Here is a 7,275-nt window from a genome sequence, read left to right as displayed (position 1 = left end):
CTGCCCCCACCAGCCAGGGGTGGGAGCTGCCCTCCACCAGCCAGGGGTGAGAGCTGCCCTCCACCAGCCAGGGGTGGGAGCTGCCCTCCACCAGCCAGGGGTGGGAGCTGCCCCTGCCCGCGGTGGAGACAACATGCACTTTATCTCTGCTTGTAGGAACAAGACACCGAATGGCACCAGGAGATACGGTGTACAAACATCAGATGGCAGCGGAGGTCACTTTCTCCAGTGCAACCCAAGGCCTCATGGGGATCAGGCTGGACCGGCAGTGACAAAGCAGGGGCCAGTTCCATCAGCGCAGACTTAGCAATTCTCCTAGCCTAGAAAAATCTCCTCCTACGAGCCGCACGGAAGAATGCCAACTCCAGCGCGGACGTCTGTTGCGTCCACGGCTCCCTCCTGCGTGGAGAAAAAACGTGGGGTGCACAGGATGGGCTAGGTGAAGGTGCTTTGGTGAGCGAAGGGGAGGCGTCACGCCTTGCCGCTCTCCTCACACTGACATCTGTCTCGCGTTCGGTTCCCCAGAAGCAGATCCTGAGATGAGAATGTGTGTGCACACGGTTTATTAAGAGGGTGGTCCCAGGAGGAAGTGTGGGGGGGCTGAGGGGAGCAGGGGGCCTCCGGGGAAGGGGGAGGAGCCAAGCACGGCTGGGAAGGGGAGGTGGCGGCACCCTGTGGGTGCCAAGGGAGCTGGGACTCCCCTCCGGTCCTCTTCAGTGGTTGGCGAAGGCTGCTCTGGGGAACATAAACGCCCACGCTCCAGCGCGCCACGTGTTCAGGCAGCGCCGTGCCCAGAGGAGCCGGGGCAGCTCCCAGACGAAGGGCTGGGGGCAAAGGCGTGCTGAGCTGGGAGACCGGTGCCCAGGAGTATAGAAGGCATCCCAGGGGTCTGGGCGGAGCTTAGCCGGAAGCTTAATTTGGGCGTTGGCACAGCCAGGTGGGAGTCACTCTCAGTTGGTTCACTGTCCCCAAGTGGCCCTGACCATGGGGGATGGGAACATGGGGAGACTGTGAGTGTCAAAACTGGGTGGGAACTTCAAGGTCGTCCTTGAGCCCAGAGGCCCACTGAGACCTGGATGGGAACTTCAAGGTCATCCTTGAGCCCAGATGCCCACCGAGACCTGGATGAGAACTGCAAGGTCGCCTTTGAGCCCAGATGCCCATTGAGACCCGGATGGGAACTTCGAGGTCGTCCTTGAGCCCAGATGTCCACTGAGACCTGGATGGGAACGTCAAGGTCATCCTTGAGCCCAGATGCCTGCAGGGGTCAGGCAGGTGATGAAAGCCACAGGAAGAGAGCCAGCTGAAGCAGCGAGGGGTCCTGAGGTCTGTGGTGAGTTGAAGAAACCGCCAAAGCCCTTCTATACCCAACTGTTCTTGTTGTCTGTTGCTGCGTAACAAACCACCCCGAAACTTGGTGGCTTCAAGACAGTAGCCGCTTTATGACTGTGTGGGCTGCTGGGCTCAGCTGGGTGGCTCTTCCGCTCCCCGCGTGTCGGCCGGGGCAGTACTGTCTGGAGGCTCGGGCGGGCTAGGCTGCCCAAGATGGTTCACCCAGACCACCAGCGGGAGATCCCCCAGGGGGCCCCTCCGTGTGGCCAGCAAGGCCTCCGGGATCTGAGAGGGAGCGTTTGACGAGACGAAGGCGGAAGCTGCAGACGTCTGAAGGCCCAGCTTGGACCTCTGCATCCTCTTGTCAAAGTGAATTATGAGGCCATCCCAGAGTCAGAGGAGGGGGCTACATAAGCATGGTTTATGGGAGCTGAGGGCCATCGTCACTGAACAGCTAGAAAGAAAATTCAGATGTCGAATTAAAAACAACAACCTTGCTGAGGCCAAATTAAACACGTAGGCCAAATTTAGTCTACGAACTGCAAGGATGAAATCTCTGTTTCTAACCTAATACCCTAATTTTCCCAGATAAAGAATCCAAGATCTGGTAGGAGAGAGGGATGGGAAGGAGATTAATCATTTTTAAATTGAGGTGAAATTTACAAAATGTAAAATTAACCACGTTACAATGTAGTCTGGTGGCCTTTAGGACATTTGTGATTCTGCAGCCACCACCCCTACGTGCTGCCAGAACATTTTCTCCCCCCAGTGGCAGCGCCGTACCCATGGGCAGTCTCTCCATTTGCTCCTGTCCTCAGAGCTTGCTAATCTCGAAGCTACTTCCTGTCTCTGTGGGTTTACTGATTTGGGATATTTTCTGTAAGTGGAATTATCTACTCCGTTGACCATTTGCACCTGGCTTCTTTCACTTGGCATAATATTTTCAAGGTTCACCCTATGAAAGGATGCTGATTGAAGCATCCTTCCTTTTACGGTTGAATAATATTCTGTTGTACGGATACGGTGCGTTCCGTTTATCCTTCCATCAGTGATAAACACTTGGTCTGTTACTGACATTGGGCTCTTGTGTGAACATGCATGTACAAGGATTTGGGTGAGCACAGAAGCTTATTTTTAAGGCCATGCAGGCTGCTAGAAGCAGTCCTGAAGATAATGTACCTTCCCCGGCGCCTGCTCGAAGGCTTATTCCTCTGTTAGAATCAGATGCAGCTGAAAGAAACAGGACTTGGAGGCGAGCCACCAGCCAGGTGCTGCCGATTTCTGAGGTGATTCTAACAATGAATCAGAACAAGGAAATTGCCCCTGATCGGCTCCTTCCCAGATTTTCAGACGAGTCTAATAGCACACAAATAAAGCCCCCTGGCAGGGGGTCAGTGAGCCGAGGGGGCTGGAGCGTATTCTTTCCTGTAAAAGATGAGCATGTGTGTGTGCACACACAATACACACACACATACACAAACCTATACATGTACATACATAATACATGTATGCACACAAATACACCTATACACATACACACGTGACACATGCACTCACATGTATAAATACACAAATACACCTATACACATAATATATATACACACATACACAAATATACCTATGCACACACGCATAATAGATGCATGCATGCACCTATTAAACGTGCACACATAATACACACATGCACACATAAGCACAAATAAACCTATACACATGCATAAGACATGTATGCATGCACACATACACTAATAAACCTATACACATGCACACATAATACACATGCACACACAAATAAACCTATATACACATAATACACACATACATGAACACACATGCCCACATACGTGCACACACGTAAAGTTACACACACATGCATGCACATACAGACACACACACCATCCCACTATAGGCAGAACCCTGAAACTGCACCAAAAATTGTTGGGTGCTCGGGAACCATTCTCAGAAGCCTCCTCTCGCTCATCCAGGGTGCTTTCTCGGGCCTTGGGGTCCTTTCTTCTTCCTAAACCCGGAGAGTTCCTGCGGTAAATGACAGCTCCTAGAAAATACAGGGACTGTGGCCAGAACAGAGAGCACCCGGCATTTCCAGCTCTAAAACCCTGCATTGCCCAGGTCGCGGGAACTGTCTTTGTTGCTGCATTCTGAAAGCAGCACTATCACCCCCAGCGCCCTGGCAGGTTGCAGGCTTGAGTTAAGGCCCTGGTCTTGCTATATGTTAGTTGTTATGCAAAATTAATTATCTTGGTCATTTGAATGTTTTCCCCCAAACATAGTATAATCTCATTACAGACTACTCCATAGCAGAGTGAATCTCCAGCCAAATTCCATTTAGGAAATTGAAGGTAATTTAGAGTTATGTGATTTGCAAAAAGAAAAAAAAAACAAAACCCTTTCTCTGCTAAATGCTAATTTGGCCTGCCTCTGTAATGTAAAAGTGACATTCATTCGGTCAGGGAATTGCTGTAGGTATATAGGAGACTTGGGGCAGCAGGAGGGGCAGGTCAGAATTTTCCAGTGTGGCCGGGTCTTTTGTAAGAAATCAAGGACGGAAGCAGGAGAGGACAGAAGGCAAACCAGCTTTCCAGAGAGGACAGCCTTTGTCTGCTGGTGGAGAGGACACCCCAGCAGGCAAGTCCAGGGGAATTTAGCCCTGACAGCCAAGTGACAGCTGTGAAGGGCAGAGAGAGGAGGCATCTGGAGAAAGCAGGGGGCCAGGCTGAGGCCTGCCTGCTGGGCTGGCTCGGTTTTAGCATCCACAGCCCCAAGCCCAGTGCCATCCCTCCAAGCCGCCATGCTGGCCCACCCCACCTGCTCTCCCTGCTCCCACGCTCGCCTGAGCTGGAGACCTAAGCCTACCGTCAAGGTCATGTCACTCCCCCAAGCGGAGGCTCTTCCACCGCATTTGGGATAAAGACCCGCTCCTCAACAGGGCGTTTAGGGCCCGGGGGGAGCTGCCCCTGCCCAGCTCTCCACCGCCGCCCCCAGACATCGCCCGCCCGTTTCCTTCCCTTGAACCTTCGAGGTCTTTTCTTCTCTGCCTCCGGGCATTGGCGGGCACAGTTCCTTAAGCCCAGAGAGCCCTCTCTGCCTGTGGTAGCCTGGCTGGCTCCTGCTCCTCCTCCGGGAAGCCTCCCCTGAATCTACTCCTCCTGATCCAAAGAAGCCTGGCACATGGCAGGGGCTCAAAGATCCTTGTCCAATTGCAGAGAAAATGCCTGGCTAGGCGAGCGGATGGGTGGATGGGTAGATGGAGAGACACGGACCAACAAACGAATGTCTCCAGAGACAGTACCTGGAGCCTCTCGCGACGTCAACACGGGTACAGGGGGAAGACAGCCGCAGGGATTTGGGGTGTTCTCTTCCCTTTTCTACCAGAAGGGGTCACCTCTTTTTTAGACTTGTTAGGTCCTCAACCCACTGTGTCTGTTTCCTGGATCGGCCATAACAACATACCACAAACTGGGAGGCTTCCAACCACAGAAACTCACCGTCTCAAGTCCCAGAGGCCTCGAGCATGGGGCCGAGGGATCGGCCGGCCGCACCCCAAAAGGGCAGGACCTGCTCCTCGCCTCTCTCCTGGCTTCCAGTGGTGGTTCATGGGCAATCCGGGGCGCTCTCTCCCTGAGCCATCCCGTGGCATTCCCCTCTGTCTGTCTGTGTCCAACTTTCTTTTAAGGACACCAGTCACACTGGGCTATGGGGCCCACCCAGTTCCACTGCGCCTTCATGTCACTCTGCCCAATTTTATCTGCAGTGACCTGATTTCCAAACAACGTCCCATTCTGCAGTGCTGGGAAGTAGCACTTCAACATCTTCTGGGGGACAGAAGTCAAACCATTACACATGGGCGATGACCAACAGCTTTTGGCATTTAGGCTCTCTTGGGCCTACGACCCTCCCACCCAAACTTCTGTCCCCTAGAGAGATCAAATTTTAAGCCACAGGCCTGAAGCTGAGCCCTGTTTCAAGCAGTAGTCAGAGTCCTCCTCTTGCGCTATCTTCTTTTACTTAAGTTATTGTCATTCAAAAGCCCCTCACGCAAGGGGCGCGCCCCGTAAGGAGAGCCGCCCCGCGCGAAAAAAGCGCAGCCTGCCCAGAAGCGGCGCCGCACACATGGAGAGATGACGCAGCAAGATGACACAACAAAAAGAGACGCAGATTCCCAGTGCCGCCGGATAATGCAAGCGGACACAGAAGAACACACAGCGAATGGACACAGAGAGCAGACAATGCGGGGGGGGGGATAAGCGGAGTGAAATAAATAAAAAGTAAATCTTTTAAAATAAAAAAGCCCTTTGAAAGCAACCGTCACCACCAACTTACGATTGTGATTGTGGCTTAATAAACAACCCTCATAGAATTTAACAGCCTTGTTCAAATTCGTGCAAGTATAATCATTGGTGAAATGCGAGGCAACAAATTGGTAAACCACTTCGCAAAAGACGGAAGCGCACGCCCTGCAAAGGATGTCGTCAGAGGTGAGGGCCCCTGGGACCTGAGAGAAGGAGGCGAGCCCGAGCAGATGAGCGGGAAGCTGATCCCAGAAGCGCTGAGAGGGAGAAGGGAGACAAGGCAAGGGAGTGGCTAAACCACCAGGTGCCCGCCCCCCGGAGACGTCTGCGCTCTAATCCCTGACGTGCGCGTGGGACCTCAGGGGTGGAAGAGGCTGTTGCAGGCTTGATCACGTTAAGGACCTTGCGATGGGGAGATGATTCTAGGTTACCTGTGCGGGCCCTAAACGCCTCCTGTGTGTCCTTCCAAGAGGGAGGCAGAGGCAGGTGAGACAGGCAGAAGAGGAGGCACCGGCTGGGGTGGAGTGGAACACCTGCGGCCCCCAGAAGCTGGAAGGGGCCAGAACAGACTGTCCCCTGCGGCGTCCGGAAGGAGCACGGCCCTGCTGGCATCTGGATTTCGGCCCAGCCAAACTAACTGCAAACTGGAGGTGATCTGTTACCGCAGCCAAGGAAACCAATACAGGAAGTCAGCCAATGTTACCAGGCAGGCCTACCGGTCAGGCAGAGCTCGGGGGTGTGAGGGGCTCCCGGGGTCACTGCGGCAACGCAGAGTCATCGTGGCTGGGGACTGGGGACCGGGGGTGCCTCCGCTCAGCCAGGGGCTCGAGGCTGCTCTGGAGGAGCTCCCTCAGTGAGCCAGGCAGGTGCCAGAGACAGCTCTCAGGAAGTGGGTGTGAGCCATCGGGGGCGGGGGGCATGCGTGGAAATGAGGGGTGCCCAGGGGGGTGCAGGCAGGGCCTCAGCACGCCGGCTACAGATGCTAAAATAAGCCAGAAAGTCCAAAAGTGAGTCCCCCAACTCGGACGAAATGGTTTGTCCTGGGTTGAATAGAGTCCCCCCAAAATCCATGTCTACCTGGAACCCCAGAACATGCAGAAATAGGTCTCTTCAACAGCAGGCTAAGATGCAGTTGCACTGGACAGGGTGGGCCCTAAATCCAACGTGACTGGTGTCCTCGTGAGCAGAGGGACACGTGAACCCCAAGATCCAGGCGAGAGGGAAGACGGCCCAGTAAAGAGGGAGGCAGAGAATGGGGGGATGTGCCCGAGCCGAGGACGGCAGGGAGCCCCCAGATGCTGGGAGGGGCGTGGACCTCAGTTGGAGTCTGTGCGTGGGCGACTCTAAGTTCTCACTCTTCTGCAAACGTCCTCCACTGGCGGTGAAAGCCCTCGGCACGTTACCTGGAGGTTACAGATAAACTTCGGTGAGTAGGTGACTTTGCAAATGTGGAGTGCAGGAATGATGAGGACCACCTGTGTTTGTGGTGTACCTCAAATGACTACTGCAGAAGGACGCCAGATTCCAGGGTCTACACACAAGCAGCATGCCCGTCTTTTGTGCCTACCTGTTGGGGACCTTTAGCCCAGGAAAGCTGGAGGAGGCCAGGAGGCATTTCCCACGGATGTGCTTC

At 54.2% G+C, this 7,275-nt stretch overlaps 1 long non-coding RNA gene across 2 annotated transcripts; it reads right to left on the bottom strand.

The window, feature by feature from the left end:
• Window positions 1-354: 354 nt before the first annotated feature.
• Window positions 355-6,305, bottom strand: LOC101430758 (uncharacterized). 2 transcript variants are annotated; one of them, XR_188063.4, is made up of 4 exons: window positions 6,074-6,305; window positions 3,262-3,388; window positions 2,512-2,757; window positions 355-1,786 (listed from the first exon to the last, which is right to left on the bottom strand). It is a non-coding gene; the product is annotated as an uncharacterized lncRNA (long non-coding RNA). The 2 variants fall into 2 exon arrangements; XR_009182898.2 differs by having other exon boundaries at window positions 3,262-6,304.
• Between the last annotated feature and the right edge of the window lie 970 nt (window positions 6,306-7,275).

Source organism: Dasypus novemcinctus, chromosome 23, assembly GCF_030445035.2.
Source record: "Dasypus novemcinctus isolate mDasNov1 chromosome 23, mDasNov1.1.hap2, whole genome shotgun sequence".
NCBI lineage: Eukaryota > Metazoa > Chordata > Mammalia > Cingulata > Dasypodidae > Dasypus > Dasypus novemcinctus.
The sequence above is the reverse complement of the archived record's forward strand: the minus strand, read 5'-3'. Positions and strand labels throughout refer to the sequence as shown.